The 17,825-nt window shown below is 42.1% G+C and overlaps 1 protein-coding gene across 2 annotated transcripts in view; it reads right to left on the bottom strand.

Moving 5' to 3' along the window:
• The window catches only part of SULF1 (sulfatase 1), a 131,992-nt gene extending 130,076 nt beyond the window's left edge, over positions 1-1,916 (bottom strand). For both annotated transcript variants that reach the window (XM_036264318.1, XM_036264317.1), the window contains exon 1: positions 1,816-1,916. The gene's annotated coding sequence lies outside the window, so the exon portion shown is untranslated. The remainder of the gene's footprint in view (positions 1-1,815) is intronic.
• Between the last annotated feature and the right edge of the window lie 15,909 nt (positions 1,917-17,825).

Here is a 17,825-nt window from a genome sequence, read left to right as displayed (position 1 = left end):
AGACTATGGGCTCTTCCAGGGCAGGATATTAATCTTATTCACCTTTGACTCACTAGTGCTCAGCTTAGCATGTAGTACATAGTAGAGGCTCAATAAATGAGGAATTGAATCAAAGATGAAGAAATACAGTTAATGGAAAAGCCCTAAAATGGACTGAAACACTACAATTTTTAGACACTGTGCTAGATATTTTACACATATTACTTCCTTTAATTCCTTTCAACAATCCTCTCCTTGGGGTTAATAGTCTTGATCTTATTTAACAGATGTGAAACCTGAAACTGAAAATCTTAAAGATCGTGCTGCTGGTCATATAATCAGGTGATGGCAAAAATAAGCCTCTGCTCAGATCCCATCAGAGTTTGTGTTCTTTCTCCTATGACTAAGTATGCCTTTAAGGCTAGCGTGGAGATTATGTGGCTGGTCTTGGTAATTAAATTAGCTAGAGTATAGAATTTAGTGTTGACAGATCACTTTTAAATTTAGGGGTAAAAACAACTAAAATCCAGTCTCATTTTCAACTTTAATTATGCCTTAGAATTTCTTGGAAGCCCCAGAGAATTCTAAGTGGAAATGTCATATAAACAGACTCTTAAACATAGACATAATTTTATTAGGTTTCCCATGTTTATTGAATAAATGATGAAAAAATGGCTTTACGGCATTCTGAAACTTAGCAGGAAAACTTTCCACTTGGTCCATTTTGGATATTATACTACCATGCAAAATACTGAGCATGAGACAGATCCAGCAAATGGAAGAGTTCAGGATAATTAAATATATGTATTTTATGTATACACACACACACACACACACACACATACACACATATATACATTATATGTAGTTTGTACATCTGTTTATCTAAAGAGAAAGACAAGCTCAGTGAATTAATTATAGCACTATGTTACTAAAAGTGAGAGGTCTTACTTTGTTACGTTATTACCAAATTATATTTTTAACCTGAAATAGTCAGATTTCCTGTTTCTCATAGTGCACCAAGTTATCATCGTGGTTTTATAAAGGCAAATTATACAACCACCCCAAACAGAACTTTATTTTCTTGGCTTGTTCAATAGGCAAACCATACTTCCTAAGTGTGCAGAGATTGCACACTTTCTCAGTATTATTCAAAAGTTTTAAATTCCCCTTATGTTGAAAGATAAAAGCAACAAGCATGGTGCCTGAGAAAAGCACTGTTAATTCAGCATTCTTTACAGAGCCTTAGTAACAGAGACTTGGGTTTTGCCGGTCTATCTGTGTTCCTTTCGGCTATGCAGGGAAAAACCTAGCAATTCGCAGGTCCACCAGAGTTACAGGATTTCATAGCGTGTACACAAGCCGGGGCAAGTTTCAAGCCCATAAGGAAAGATGGCATCTATTTCACAGTGTGAAGAGAAACTTCCAAGAGTTGTATTTGTCTGACATTGTGAGCACGAGAGCAGAGACCTGAAGCTAAAGTTGCTGCATTGTTTCTCCTGCCTGACCCGCCAGACGACGACCGAGCTCCGATCTAGGGTGAGGAGTGTGGACGGCCCTCGGGCACCACCGGGGCTCGGTGAAGGCGGCCAATTCCAGCACCTCTCCTGGGTGCTATTTGGGTAAGTGAATGATCACAGAAACCTCATCCCCTTCCTAATCCTTTTTGGAGGGACCCAATTAGGTAGAGAACTTTGGCCCGAAACACACTTTTCATCATCTAAGAACATGAATGAGGAAAACGACTCTAGTGAATAAATAACATAAAATGGACTAGACAGCAAGGAAAGTCTGTTTCTTTCCTCTTTAAAGAAAAAAACCGAGCATCATACTTACAAGGGCCGCCTTCAAAATCTTCTCTAGAGGACAAGCTCTGGGCACTGGCAGCCTGCAGAGCAGCAGAGAGAAGGTGGCAGCCGGGCCTCCTTCCTCCAGGAGGCGAGAGTCATTGTTATCTGCCCTGACCTCCCTGGACCTGGAGCCAGGAAGGCCTGGCCTCTGGCCCTCGTTGCCCTCCCTCTTGGTCTCCTGGCCTCCAGCCTCGGGCTGAGGTTTCCTATTTGCCGCTACAGCCACCAGGCCCGACGCTGGCCCAAAGCTTCATTAGGGACTGTCTGCCAAGTGCTTGCAAGATGAAGAGAGTTATATAAGCCTGAGGATTATTATCATCACACACCCCCATAGAACCAAGGCTGCCAAACAAAAGGCAGTTCCAAGAAGAGGAGGAGCAGAGGCGAAGTTACACTGGGGGTGAATTTCGGGACACTGCTGAACTGACTGGAAAAAAGGCAACTCAATCTGTGTATGCAAACCTCTGCAAACAAACGGAGCTGCAGCTGGCCGCTGGCTGGGGTGGGGAGGCTGCTGGGGGCGGGGGAGGGAGGGGCGTCAGCTCTCCAGGTCTGGCCCCTTCCCCGCACCCTGCACAGTAGCTGCCTGTGGCAGGACGAGTGGATGAGGAAGACGCGGTATTTGGAAAGGCGGGCGTTCCAGACACCAAGTGCTTAGTAAACACTGATGTTTCTTAGAGGCAGACCAGGTGCTTCTGCCGCTTCTCTGGATTCCTGGCCTCTTGTTTTCTTAATGACGGTTTGTGGGGAGTTCCCTGTGCCGGGGCCAAACCTCTATTTTAATCCTGCATCCGTGTCTGCTCTTTTCTTGGTGGCAGCAATAACCCAGGAGGAGGGTTTTTTACCCCAGAGCCTGGGACATCTCTGCTACCTTCCTGCCCCAACCGTGGACCTCCTGTTTTCTTTAGATTATTATTATCCTGGTTCCCGGAACCGCTCCGCAGCAGCAAGGACCTTCCTTCCCTGGCATTCAGAGCGTCCACCGGCCTCCACACTGACTCCGCTGTCATCTGACCCAGCACGTTCAGGTGGGGTCAGTGTCCCAACAGTTGACCTCCACCCTTCCTCACATCCCCCTCCTCAGCCTGCAATGTCTTCCCTCCCACTTCCTTCAAAGCTCAGCTCAAATCCCATCTTTTCCACAAAAGCCTTCAAATAGGCTCTCTTTTCTCCCTGTCCACTCTGCTTTTCTGTTGTCATTCCTCACAGCACTGACGGAATTTAAAGAATAAACCTATGTCTGGCGCTGGCTGGTTTGGCTCAGCGGTTGGAGCGTCGGCCTGTGGACCAGAGGGTCCCGGTTCAGTTCCCGCTAAGGGTAGCATTTCATAGAGTGTACACAAGCCGGGGCAAGTTTCAAGCCCACAGAGTGTACACAAGCCGGGGCAAGTTTCAAGCCCATACCTCGGTTGCGGTTTGTCCCCGGCCCAGGTTAGGGTCGTGTGGGTGGCAGCCAGTCGATGTGTCTCTCTCACGTCGAAGTTTCGCTCTGTCTCTTCCCCCCTCTCTCCCTCCAGCTCTATATAATGATATATGCAGAAATGTCCTCGGGTGAGGATAAAAAAAAAAAAAAGAATAAACCTATGTCTGACTTCATAGGTTTGGGGACCTGAGTGGTTCTCCGGGGTGGCTAGGACTGGGATCTGTCTGAAGCAGGCACTTCATGTGTTTACTGCTTTTGACTGACAGCCGACCTGGTCTTCCCTGGGCCATCAGTCACCTCCGTGGGCTCAGGTGAGGGTGCCACATGTGGTGAAGCATTGATGTTGACACTGTGCAATAGGCTTGGTTGGGGGGTGACAGCCTTCACTTTTGTGTCTGTTTACAAATTCTCATAAATTAAACAAAAAGCTTTCTGAAATGTGGCAAGGAGCGGCTAAACTTCCCTGGCGAAGGGTGTCTAAACATTGTCAGGTCGTGAGGGAACAGCAATGCCAGCAGCGACCGGGCCCTGTACCGCGCATCACGGGACCTGTGAAGAGGCGCCTGCTTAACAGAATGCCAGGAAGATCCCCAAAGACGGTTTGCAGACTCACGGACTTTCTGGGATGCGCTTTCTGGGGGAACTCCTCCCCTGCTGGCAGAATGCAGGCTACATCACAGCAGCGCCTGCCAAGTGATCGGAGGCATCTCCACTGCATTGCTTTATGGCCCGGAGTGAATTATTGAACATGAGCTGTTAGGTACCGAGTGTCTTGTGGGTTAGCCTTAAAGGTTCTTACTGACATTTCCCCTGGTATCCTTTGGTGAAAGCAGTGTGCTTTAAATTCCATCAGTGGTGGTGGGATTGACTGTAGTGTCATTTAAGAGACTTGGGGTGTGTATACACGGTACATGTTCTCCCAGGTAGACAGACTGTTCAGTGAATTAGAAGAATTTTCCTGCCTCCACTAATTTGGAACAATTAAAACCCAATTCAGGTTCTACAGAGGCGTTTTAGCCTCAATTTCTTGAGGTGTGGGCTTCAGGAAAGACGGGTCTTATTGCAATTTAGTAGTTCAAGTATAGGATCTTCCCACACTTGGTTCTATGAAGTCAGAGTCGTAACCTTTACTACAGCTACTGTTTGTGAGTCCCCGCGGGTTGCAGACGCTGAGGCGAGATGCTTCACATGCATTCTTAACCTAGCAATTGTCCTACAATAGAGCTGTTTCTTTATTTTATTGTTTAACTCCTCTTTATTGTTGAATGTAAACAGTAGAACTGTTTTTACCTTCACTTTACAGATGGGAAAACTGGTCATGGAGCTTAGGAAGGGACAGAACTAGGATCTGAACCGAAATCTGTCTGACTCCATAGTCTATGGTTTTCTCCATTCACTGCAACTAGGAAGGAACCTTGGAGAGTATCTCACTTGTTGGTTTTCAAACTGGGTTCCAAGGAGCCCTAAGCTTTCAAGGAAGTGTTTCAGGAATCTTGGGGTGAATAGGCAGATAGGGAAGGAGCATATGTAAGAAGGGGAGGCCAGGTCAATTGGGCTTGGGCTCCCTTTATTAGATTCAAACAAAGATGCTTCATTTCTATCTGTTTTATAGAGTGACTTTAAGTTGTATTTGAAATAAGAGATTGGCTACTAAAAATACTTTAAAACTCTTGATCTAGTTTCATTTCCCCATTAAAAAGGTACAGAACTTGGGATCCAGAGAGATTAAATTCTTTTTTTAAATTCTCAACCGAGGACATTTATTTTTGCATTTATCTTCAGATAGAGCAGGAGGGAGAGAGGAAGGAAGAGAGAGAGAGAGAAACATCGATGTGAGAGAGACACATTGACTGGTTGCCACCCGCACAACCCCAACCAGGGCTGGGGACAAACTGCAACTGAGGTACGTGCCCTTAGCAGGAACTGAACCCAGGTCTCTCTGGACTGCAGGCTGACACTCTTAACCACTGAACCAAACCAGCCAGGGCCAGAGAGATTAAATTCTTCATCCGAGATTTTATTTATTTATTTATTTATTTATTTATTTATTTATTTATTTATTTATTTTGTAATCCTCACCTGAGGATATTTTTCTATTATATCTTCAGATAGAGCGGGAGGGAGAGAGAGAGAGAAACATTGATGTGAGAGGGACACATCGACTGGTTGCCTCCCACATGACTCCGACCAGGGCTGGAGACGGGGACAAACTGCAATCGAGGTACATGCTCTTGACCAGAATTGAACCCGTGACTCATTGGTCCAAGGGCCTACGCTCTACTGCTGAGCCAAACCAGCCAGGGCTACCTGAGATTTTCTAACAGGCCCACCATTAACGTCAGATGCCCAGGGTTGCCTGAAACGGCTGGCCTCTTCATGGCGTTCTCCTCACTTGTGAACTCTCAGGGGAAACGAGAGTCTGACCTGATTGTGTTTCCTGACAATATTCCATCTGAAAAGGCAGGTATATCTTCATTTTGGCAAGCCAGACCATTTTCTGGCCCTTGGCTGTAAGCCTGAAGTTGGTCAACATTCACCTCATGACTAATTAAAATCAAGTAAGGAGTTAAACATACAATTTGTCTGGGTGATTTAGATCTCTCTTCCTGTGTTCATTCATGTCAAAGCATGAATCATCTAGCTAATTACATAGCTTTAGCCTGTGAGCACACTTGCTACAAAACTGTGTGAGTCCCCATGTTTATAGTTATTTAGTCAGATGCAACTCTGTTCACATGAGACTTAACAGGTATGCAAAGACATTCCTCTTAGAAGTCAGGTATACCCAAGGAAGATGACCATATATGCCAATATAGCTTGTATGAATGACAAGCTTGCAAGGCCTAAGATTTCATGGGCTGCCTTGACATCTTGGAGCCTCATGGGGGCCCTAGGCCTGTGATTTCCTGATATCCACTCCAGTGGAAAAGGCTCCCCGCATGGCTCGTTCCTCTACAGCTAGACGAGTTGCACTCACCTGGTCCTCAACCAAACAGGTTTCATTTCCCTAACAACCCAAAGTCACTGAAACAAGCCAATCACACCCTCCACTGAAAACGGTACACCTCATCCTCTTGTTACTACAAAGCCTGCCCCCAATTGCTCCTTCTTGTTCACTGTTCCTGAATTCATCTTCTGTGTGGCACTACATGGCATGGAGTTCCCTCCTTCCTTGGCTGTTAGTACAGGTGACTAATAACCTGCTGTTTATCCCATGTGTCCAGTGTCAGATGTCCTGTGTTTGGTCATCTGAGGACCCAAGAGCCGGTCTCTCTCTCACCAACGAGATGACCAGAACAATGGCCAGGCATTAGTACGAATGTTAAATGGAATTTTCAGAGAACTAGAGGCAAATCTCACACCCTTTGGAATTTTGCTAAGTGTCAGGCTATTTGCAAATAGAAATGAATTTTAACTGAAATTATATTAGCTGGAACTGACTTTTATTAATTTAAAGGCCCCTGGGCTTTCCCATCTGCTCTTTTTAATTTTTATCATTCTCACCTGGATATTTTTGGGAGCAAAGCATTGTTCTCTTTCCTGAGATGGCTTAACTGTAGTCTTGCCTAAAGGCAAAGAAATAAAAAGTTGACCCTTCCAGTCCTGTCATTTAAATCTTTACTAACTGCATTCTTTCAGTTAAAGGTAGAGGAAATAATTTTTCTCATCTCCACAGACAAAGGGATTATAATAAACAGATCTTTTTCGGTTTTTTTTTCCCCCATCTGTAACACCCTAATACTGATATATTTTCAAATTCTCAGCCCTAGGAACAAAGCTTAGGATGTAATTTCTTTTCCTACTCATGAGATTTACAATAAGAAGGTCATGTTTGTACTAGCTTCTGGTTTGAAATTAATCGTCTTTTCTTCTCAGCATTTCTATAGAGTCCAGGCACTTCATTATTTACTCATTTCCAAATCTTAAATGCTTGTCATTTTTGAACAATAATCTAATGTTCCCTTAATGGGTGGAGAAACTAAGTTGTGGAACTTGCGAATCATTGCCAGGACATGCATCACTTGGAAGGTTGTTGCTACCTATTGACTTGCTTTTCTCCACACATTCTTAGACTACGAAACACTGTACGTTTTTTCGTAAGCAACCCGTATGGCACCCTCCGATGCTTAGCAATTATTATTGACAAATTCATTTGCATTCTGCCTTATGAGAGAAACCTTATGGAGTAAATAACTATATTCAAACTCCACAACCAACCTCAACACCAAGGTCATGCCACAGTCACTTCCGCTTTTTTCTGGACTGTGCTTCATACAGATCAAAATATATTCTTAGTTCTGCTGAACAAGGGTCCATTGGAACCACATCTGTTGCTCATGAAACGTCTATTTTAGGAGTGGGGAATTCTTTTCCAGAGATAGAGTCTGTTTGGAAGGTCTATGGCAGCAAATCATTCTTAATAAATTTCACAACATTTTACCAACGTAGATATACAGTATTCGCTTTGCTGTGATTATAGGATCCAAGCAAAACCCTACACCCCCACTTCAAAGGATTCCTCACTTGACTAATTCTAAAGGGTAAATTGATTTTCTCGTCATTTGTTGTGTTTGACAATAGAAAGGCTGACGCAGCAACATTGCTAAAATGACATCTCGTTTCTGCTCAAGGGGAAGGAATTTGTGTTAATATTCTTAATGACTGGCATCTTTATGAGAAACGTGAAATCGTTTATTCTTAGCAATAACCCGACTGGGATTAAAAAGCACTTGGTACTCAGAACGGAAGTCGTCTGTCAGGAAAAATTATTTAGACTGATGCAAATCAACTGAATAAATTGGCTTCCTAATTACGGTGTGGATATTAAAATCGGTTGGAGCCGAAGAAGAATTTGGAAAGGATCTTTCAAGAAGTGAGCTGACATGCTGTCGGGCGAAAAGATAACACATTTACTCGATAAATTGCTTTCACATTTCCTAAGACTTTCTGGAATGATTTAAGAAGGACATGTAAATGGACGGGAAACACATTAAGTAAGCGAGCGTTATGCGTGGCTTACTTGGAGCAGTAGTAATGATGTCTCATGGAAGCACTGAGCAGCACATTCATTGCGATGCCCTCGATTCTCGATAACCAAGTGTTTCCCCGGGGGGTTGTTTAACCCTCTCAGGGCTGGTTTGCGCCTGCGCCCAGGGGGCAAGTCTAAGAGAGACCAGCATGAAGGCCAGCCCTTCCCGAGCAAGGTATAGACCCGTCTGTGTTCTGGAGCAGTTGTTCTGGCTTAATAGGCACCGTGTTGTACACCAGTTAACACGTTTTTATGGGAGTCTCCGTCTTCTCCGGCTCGCCAGCTTCCCAGCCAACCTTCATTTAGCTCTTTACCCCAAAGCCTAGTAAATTGTGAGAAGAAGCACTTTACCAGCTTTGGAAATTAATTAGTCTGGGGAAAAAAAGGTGTGAATTACAGGAAAATGTAAACTGCCTCCCTGTAATTAAGCACCGCATTTTACTGTTTAGCATTTACATCGAACTTTCTTTTCAGAGATGCATTGGCTTTTGGAGACAAAGTGAGTTGGGTTCAAATCCTAGCTTGGTCAGTGTGTGATAGTATTTAATCTAGGTCTGTTACTTATAACTGGAATGACTAGAACAGGAATAACCTAGTCTGGAAGTGAATAGCAGTGTCCAGCGTGTGGTGGGTGCTCAGTGACATGCAGTTTCTCCTTCCTTTCCTGATTGCCTTTTGGGGTGTTCATGTCCTAAGTGCCAGCTCAGGATTATTTGCCCCAAGTAAAAAATCTGTTTCTTTTTTCACTGAGCATTAGTCAAAGGGCGACCCTGACAACAGTTGCCTAGGTTTCTTTCTGTGTTTAAATATAAATATTAGCCCTGGCTGGTGTGGCTCAGTTGGTTGAGTGTTGTCCTGTGCGCCAAGAGGCATCAACTGGTTTGATTCCTGGTCAGGGCAGGTGCCTGGCTGTGGACTCAATCCCAGTAGGGGGCGAGCAGGAGGCGGCCAACTGATGTCCTGCTCTCACATTGATGTTTCTCTCTCCCTCTCTCTTCCTCTCTAAAATCAATGAAAACATATATATGTATATATAAAATGACAAAGAAAAACGATAGGGATCTCTTTAAGACAGTGTTGGTGATCATTAACAATAACCTGAATGTTGTTGTTGTGACGTCAGCCCCTGGGACAGACAGTTATTCGGGGAAAGCAGGATTGGTGTGAGACATCCTAAGGAAGCTTTCACTAGGAAACACTGGGGGAGAGAGAGAGAGAAAATGAGCAGAGGAAATACCATCCAAGAAATTTGGTATGTGCCGAATCCAGTGTGTCCCCTCTAGTCTTTTTGTGAGCAGGTGCGGGAATAAATTGCAAGTGAAAAAACAAAGAAGCCAGAGAGGGGAAGCTGGGGCAATGGATAGGAGCACAGACTGGGCAGAGACAATGAAGGGAAAGCAGGAGGTGTGGGGACAGGCCCTGGACACAGCTGAAGGCAGAGGTTGCTCTGCCTGAGCCACTGCTAGAGGATGTGCTGAGACCCAGTTAGGAAAAAAAACCTCGTTCTGCAGAACCTGCAAGTACTCCTGTCTGAGGCTGGCAGGTGCATTAGTAAGGAGAACCAGGGGCTAAGAGCCTGAGCCTGAGGCAGGGGTGATGGACAGCAAGAGGGTGATAAGGGGCAGCGCCTGAAAGGAATTGCTTTAATGCTTTAAAGTGGTGCCAAGCTGAGTAACCTGAGAGCGATGTGTGATTGACTTCCATGAATGCAGGTTTTACCCTGAAATTCCCTTCCTTTGCAGTGAGGTTGAGCTGTGCACTTAGATGTCTGCAGTACCGGAATGCACAGGGCAGGGCGGAGGCCGTGTTACCAACAGAGGAAGGAGGGAGTGAAAACGGTCATCTCAGCTCACCTAGCCAATCTGGTTTGAAAAATGTAGACAAATGAATATTATCAGAAACCTTGGAGAGGGAAGAAACCACAAAAGGATGGTGGGAAGCCTGGGTTGGAAGAGAAGGGGTGGAAAATGGTATCCCGTGTATCCTGCCACTGATCTTGACCTCATGTCTTCCTAAACTGGTCCCTTCCTGCCTCACTGCTCAGTAGGCACCTCTGAGGGCACCTTAGGAAGCCAGCCATGCTCATCTCTTTTTATCCGAACTGGTTATAGCAAAGGGAAAAATCATGAAGTCCAGCCAGTGGTGAGACTGAGCATCAAATCTGTCATGTAGACAAGGGTTTATAATCCCAAAGAAGTTACCCAGGCAGTCAGATTATCGACAGAGCAGTTCAACTTTCCAAGGATGGCTTAAAAAAATTGTTTTTAAACCCATGAGAATTTTTTTTATTATTATTATTTTTTCTGGCTTTGAAACTGTGCTTTGCTGTAAATCTGAGGTTTGGCAAACTGAACCAACTTAATTTTTAGGTCTTGTGTTTAAGTATTTACATAATGACTTCTTAAAAGCTTTCGAGAACTCCAAACGTCATTCATTCATTTAACAAACCTTTATTGAATGCTTAATGTGTGCCAAGTGCTGACGTTTATGCAAATAAGAGGTGGCACCTGATTTTCATACATATGTTTTCCCATACGAACTATGTTCCTGAAAAGGATTCTGTTAATTACAGAATTTAAAAAGTACTGAGTGTATGGAAATGAAATTGGTTAAAACATTACCTGAGCTAAAAGGAAAAAAACAGGGAAAATGTGGACTAAGGATTATTTAATTAATGGTAAGTTCTCTGCAGTGGTCCAGTCTTGCCTTGGTCCCTAGAGGTCAATCGCATCACTCAAGTTAGTCAAACTCTTGACCCAGTGATTCCACTTCTAGGAATATATCCTAAGAAGCCTGAAACACCAATCAGAAATAATATATGTATCCCTATGTTCATAGCAGCACTATAGCTAAGATCTGGAAACAGCCCAAGTGTCCATCAATAGATGAGTGGATAAAAAAGCTGTGGTACACATACACAATGGAATACTATGCAGCTGTAAGAAAGAAAGATCTCTTATCCTTTGAGATGACATGGAGGGACCTCAAGAGTATTATGCTAAGTGAAATAAGCCAATCAGAGAAAGACAAATACCACATGATCTCACTTATTTGTGGAATATAATGAACAAGGTGGGCTGATGAACGAAGTAGATCTAGAGATATAGAAAGAAGTATGGTTCAGACAGACAAACCTCAGAGTACGGAGGTAGGGGGATGGATGAGATGAACCAAAGAACTTATATGCATGTATGCATAACCAATGGACATAGACAACACTGTTAGGGGGTTTTAGGGGCAGGATGGCGAGGAGGGTATCTGGGGCGGGGGGAAGGAAAAACATCTGTAACAAAAATTAATTAACAAAAATTGGAGGAAAAAAAAAAAGGTTAGTCAAGCTCAAGCTCTCAGACCCTGTTTCCTTGCTTGTGTGATGGGGACTATGAGAATTCCATGTCACAGAGATGATGAAAATTTAAATTAGATAATGCATATAAAGCACTTACTTGCACACTGCAGGTAGGTACTTAATAAATCTTAGCTATTACATATAATATTAGTAAATAAAACATGGGCATCCTTCTCAATCCTTTTGATTTGTTCTTCAAGATAATGTTATTTTTTCTATTGCTAAATACAGCATGAGCTCTAGAAGTTTTAGATATGCCGTTAGAGTTATGAAAAGGCACTGGAATGTCAGGAGAGGTGTTGGAAAGGGTACTGGAGCTGGAATTTCAGGACTTGAGTATCTGTCTGCAGAATATGACTTTGTCATTTGGTAGCTAGGAACAATAATGATACAAGTAATCTTTACAGTCTGATTTTTAATCTGGAGAGGGGTTCCAATCACAATGCCTGTGCTATCTACTTCACTTAAAGCGCTATGACAATCAAATAACACAGGGTTGTAAAAATGATTTGCAATGGTAATATGATATATAAATAAAAGTTACAGTTAAATAATAATTATGAGTTTTCCCTGGGCTACGGTATAGATTATTGATGACTGATTGGCAAAAGGTGTGATTATGGTTTATAAATACTTTTAAGTGGAAATTACTTTTAGTTTATACAGAAATGGATTATAGGTTTGGAGGAAATATTGATGAATAAAAGACCTGGATTCTGGCTCTTCGCTTTGCCTCTGATGAGCTCTATTAGCTTCTGCAAATTATTTAACTCCCCTGTGTCTCAGTATCTTTTTTAAAAAATTGATATTTGAAAATAATTACCAAATACCCCTGAAGTTTAGAGAGTTGTGCTAACCCATAGGAAGGTTGCAAGAGCCCTGGCTGGAATGGCTCAGTTGGATGGAGCATACACTGAAGGGTGGTGGGTTTGATTTCGGGTCAGGGCATATCTCTAGATTTCGAGCCGGATGTGTAGGGGAAGCAACTGATCAATGCTTCTCTCGCATTAGTGTTTCTCTCTTTCCCTTCCTTTCTCTAAAATCAATGGAAAACATATCCTCAGGTAAGAATTTAAAAAAAAAAAAAAGGTTGCAAGAATAATAGAAAAAACACTCATATACCATTTACTTAGATTCATTATGGTCTTATACCATAAATATTTTTCAGTGTATATTACCTGAGATTGTCCCAGTTTCTTATCCCTTAAAAGGGAAACAGGTACTTAGTTGTGTGACATGCTTCACAGGGTTGTCAAAATCAAGTGAAAGCATTTTGGAAAGTAGACATTGTTATATAAAATTAAAGGATGTAGGGTTTATAACTTAAGAAAAATCAAATTACATAAAACTTTAGAGGACTCACAAATTACTGTAGTTGATTGCAAACCAAGAAAGCCCATTGTCTCTGTGCATAACAAGATTAGAGCTACTTAAGAGTCCTTGTGATGAGTAAGAAAGACAAGAAAGATGCTCTCAGACTGTGTCATACCTTTGAGTTATGTTTCTCCTGCCAGGACTTGCATCTTTTTTGGTGCTGTTTTTATTTTAACAATTTGTCATTTTAGGTGGTATTTTGGGTGGAGATTTTGAGCATGTCTGAGAAAAGGTTATAGAAACTGAAGGGCAGTTGCTACTCAATGGCAAACAATAGAACTCCAAAGAGTTTAATAAGAGCTCAGCTTTGTTTCTTCTGGTCCTCCCTTTGAGCAGTGAAAGTGTCCTGCTTTATTTTCACTGAAGACAACAACCAGGCTACAAATAGGAAATAGGAAAGCATGTTTTATGAAGTATTCAGTGCAGAGGCTTAATTGATAATAGTATGAACAAAGTGTTCTTATGGACCAAAGACATCATTATTCATGGAGACCCTTTTCAGCACTCACTATAATACATTTAGCTATATGATAAACAGATAATAATTCTGCCACATTATCTTCACATTTTCAATAGAGTCCTTCCCTTTCATCAGAAGATGTAATGCTGTTAAGCTTGATTCTATTCTAATTCTAACCAGATTTGCAATCACATTCTCCAGTGGGTTGAAATATGACCAATAACTTAAAAAAATATGACTAAAAATCCTGTTTTTTCTGTGACATATTTCTTTCACTGCTTTGACAATCATAATGGCTTCATTTAGATTCTTACAACAACAACAGCAAAGAAATATAGAGCATGTTTTAAAAACAAAACTATTTTTCAAAGAGTCAAAACCACACTTAAGTAGTCTAAATGAGTCTTTTATTTTGAATTATTAAATTGTTATTCTTTATGGTGCAAAATAAAAAAATGTAAATGAATTGCTATGAAATACATTTATAATCCAATAATGATTGATTTTACTTCCTTGACAAATAAATCAGTTTCAAACATAAATTATATAGATACATAATGACATATACAACTCATGTAATTTATTAAGCTACAAAGACTATTGCTCTTATACTTCTCTTGGGAAAATGCCAATACTGGAGGAAGTATTTCAAGTGTTTCTCAATGAGGTGACATTGCTGAGAAATGGCTGAACTGTTCTAACAGAAGAGGGTTCCCTAACAGTGAGAACATGTGATGCATTTTGAACCACCTGAAGCATGGGGCAGGGAAGGAGGAGTTAGCAGACGTGAGTTATAACACTGATTACTCCACTCACTAGTTCTTTAGACGCAGCTCGTCCTCTCCTGAGATTGACTTTTCTGGTGTGCACAAGTGGCGTATGAGTCATAGCTAATATTGTCATCGTAATTTAGGTAGCATTCTTTTGGCAAGGGTTAAAGAAAATGCCTTTAAAAGATGGTTCTCTGTAATGAAGCGACATACTTTCAGACCATCCATAGCAACAGGTATTTGTGTTGGGATGGATTTTTCCGCAAGGAATTCATATGAACAATAAATGCTTTTTTCTGGTGTTCGTTTCAATCCCCAGAATTCACGATAGTACCTAATTATTCATCCTAGCACTCAGCAAGAAGTTCTATGGTCACAGAGAGAGCTGCGTTCCTACCTTCAGGTTCTTGTTAGGTCCTAAGTACAAGTGACACATGAACTCCCTTTAGTCCTGGTAGAATTTCATTGATTTGCACTTGAAAAAAAAAAAAAAAGTGTAGCTTGTAGAACTCTCTGGTGAGAATGAGTTTTGTGATTTTAGGCAAGTCTTTGAACACCACCCCCACCCTTGCCCAGGTCTCAGATTTCTGACGTAAAAAAAAGGGACTTTATTTACATGATCTCTAAGGTATGCCTCTAACACTCTGTTTCTATGGTATCTTACATACCTTACCTGAAAAATCATCCCTAATTCTAAACGATTTAAGAAAATTCTAAGAAATAAGATCCGGTAGCTTTGGCAGAATGTGCAATAACTTTCTTTTGCTTCTAAGTAATTTAAAGCTGCTCATCTCATTGACTAATTGTCCTACAGATGAGATTGTGAGTCCTTGCCAAAAGAAGTTCTACAGTCAGATCCCACCACAAAATGATGATTTATTATGGCGTTTACCGGGCATTTAATTTTTCACTATGCCACAGACAGTGACTACATTCTTTCAGGTGGGACAGGTCTATAATCTGGCGCCCTCTCTGAAATTCTGGTGTAGCCATGATTTCGCAGGTCCTTACAAACAGCTCTCACAATCTCCTCTGTTGAGCTCTCCAGAGAACTTAATTGGTAACATAGGACCCTGAGAGGCTGGCATGTGAGTGACACTGGCCATACCACTTCATATCTAATCGAGGAGGATAGGAATTCTAGGTGACTTTTTGTCTGTCTGAATCCGTTGGCATCCAGCTGGCTCAAATTCAGCCCTGGGGAGGGATGTGGACAGAAGACGAAAAAGAAATTAAGCCAGAGACGCAGAGCAGAAGAGGATGCCTTCTGCATTGTCAAAGGATGGCCTGCTGTAGCTGTGGATTCGCTGCTGATCGGTTTCCTAAACTTTCTCATTGACTAAAATGCAACTTTCTATCCCTGCGACCCTTAAACATCTATAAAGAATAGCAATAAATGCAAAATTGGACCTAATTAAGAGCGAAAACTGTTGAGATTTAGACATTCAGAACCGTGATGGAAGGGCAGCCCAGCTCTGTTAGAGAACAGTACAGTATGAGCAAATGCTTAGTAGAGTGAGTGAGTGGTGTCAGTTCAGGAATGCTGGACCGGCTGATTAAAGAGCAGACAGCAAGTTTAGGGGGAAAGGGGTGGTTATAGTGGAAAAGATTACGCAAGTTCTTAAATGCTGGTATTTTATTTAGACTGGGTGCTGTAGGAATTTGGAGGACGGCTGTTTTAGAGTAATAGAATGACAGGATGCAACAGTGCTAAAGGAAGATAAGTTTAACAGTGGCATGTAAGAAAGAAATAGTGTATAAAACCAGATTTAGAAGCATGAGTGATGCAGAACTGGATCAAAGCCCCTCCCCCCCCATGTTTTTTGGTCTCAAGGGGTTGTTGTATTTATTTAGGTTTGTCTTAAGGGAAGAACAGAGTTCCCAAGTAGAGGAGAATAATGTAATCTACATGGAAGGAACGGAAAAATAAAGGCAAAGGTGTTGGTGGGTGGCGTGTTCCCAAAAGGTTAACGGATTTGCTCAATATCAGACTGTTAAAGGTAAGCGAGGTCTGGAATCCAGGTCTCCATGCTTTTCCACTGCACCACTCTGCCTCCTTTTCCTAACATAACATGGCTCCCATTGTTCAGCCAACCTTATTTCATTGCTAATAACACTTTACTTTATAATTTGCCTGGCATGAAATATGATTTACCTGAAGCTGATGCGGCTGACCAGTCGGTCCAGTAGGTGTCCTAGGCTTGCAAAGGGGTATGACAGCGGCAGAAACAGTTGCAGGAACACCTCCGATTCCACGTCTGAGACAGCTGTGGGGGGACCAGAATGCACGTCAGTGGATTGCGGTTTGGGGGGCAAAATGGCTAATGAGAATGACAATGACTGTGCATGAAGCATATAGCTTATTTCTCTGTTTTTGTTTGTGCTCCTTTGCTTGTGTCAAAAAAGTGACTCACTGACAGAACATGCTTTGACTACAGTGATATTCTTTTTTCTCCCTTCTTCTCTACTTATTTATTTTTTGATTCTTACAAGGACCACGCTTCTCAGTACCTCGGAGACAGGTCTAGATGGTGAACATGTATGAGTAGAATCCTGGATTTAAATATACATTTAGAAAGTCTGAAATTAAGTAGTTTAGGGATATCTGCTCACAGTCCACACCCGAATATCCACGAGAGCACATGAGGCATTTGACCCCAGTGGGCACCAGAGGAAGAGAGCTGATTTAGCACTAAGCTTGCTGGCAAGGACATGCGTTCCTCTAACTTGTATGTATCCTTCCCCCTTGGTTTCTCAAACTGGAGATCTCAAGAATTACCAATTCTGTCATTAGCCCCATATAGGTTCCAAATATAAACTGGCTCATGTTAATCAGACCCTCATGCGTGGCAACCCTGAACGAGAAACAGATCACAGGTAATGATCCTCGGGCTGGCATCTCTCCCATAGGCACCAGGGAACGTGGTTCAGAAAACTCAGTTGAGTAAAACAAATCAGGCCAAAGTCTTCATTAAAAACTTGAACAGAACCCAAGTCTCTTTTGAGGAACCAAAATGCTGTCAAGCCTCCACAGGTCGGTGCTGTTCCCACAAATTTCTAGAAATCGGGCTACATTTTAATTCCAAATCTTGCTGAGTCAAGCAGCGTGGTCTTTCAGTCGCGCTGCTCCCCAACTTCTAGTGCAAGAGTTTGAAATGGCAAATACCATCTTTGACATCTAATAAAATCGTATAATAAGGTGAGTAAAAATTAGCTCTCCCATTTTGAAAAGGATCTTAAAATAAAGTGTGGCTGAAGGAAATAAAAGAATAGGCCAAGCACGAGGGAATAGAAAGAAAAGAGGGGTGGGGGTGGGGAAACCTTTTTCAAACCTTAAAATTCAGAATGATTTGTCAGAGTGAAGAGAGAAGTGCCTATGTCATTTGTAAAATAAGTTATTCATATATTCTGCAACCGGATACCAACCCCCCTCTTCCAAAATAGAGGCTGAAGGTTTATGAGCAGAAGCAACTTAAATATTTCATCTCTTCTTGCCTCTAGACTCTCTTTAAATTATATGTCCCTCTCCACCACCACCATTTTCTTAGTTGAAAGAAGAGAATTATAGGTAGTTTGTGAAAATACTTTGTT

The sequence above is a fragment of the Molossus molossus genome, unplaced genomic scaffold (assembly GCF_014108415.1).
Source record: "Molossus molossus isolate mMolMol1 unplaced genomic scaffold, mMolMol1.p scaffold_m16_p_16, whole genome shotgun sequence".
NCBI lineage: Eukaryota > Metazoa > Chordata > Mammalia > Chiroptera > Molossidae > Molossus > Molossus molossus.
This window is presented reverse-complemented; position numbering and strand designations above follow the sequence as displayed.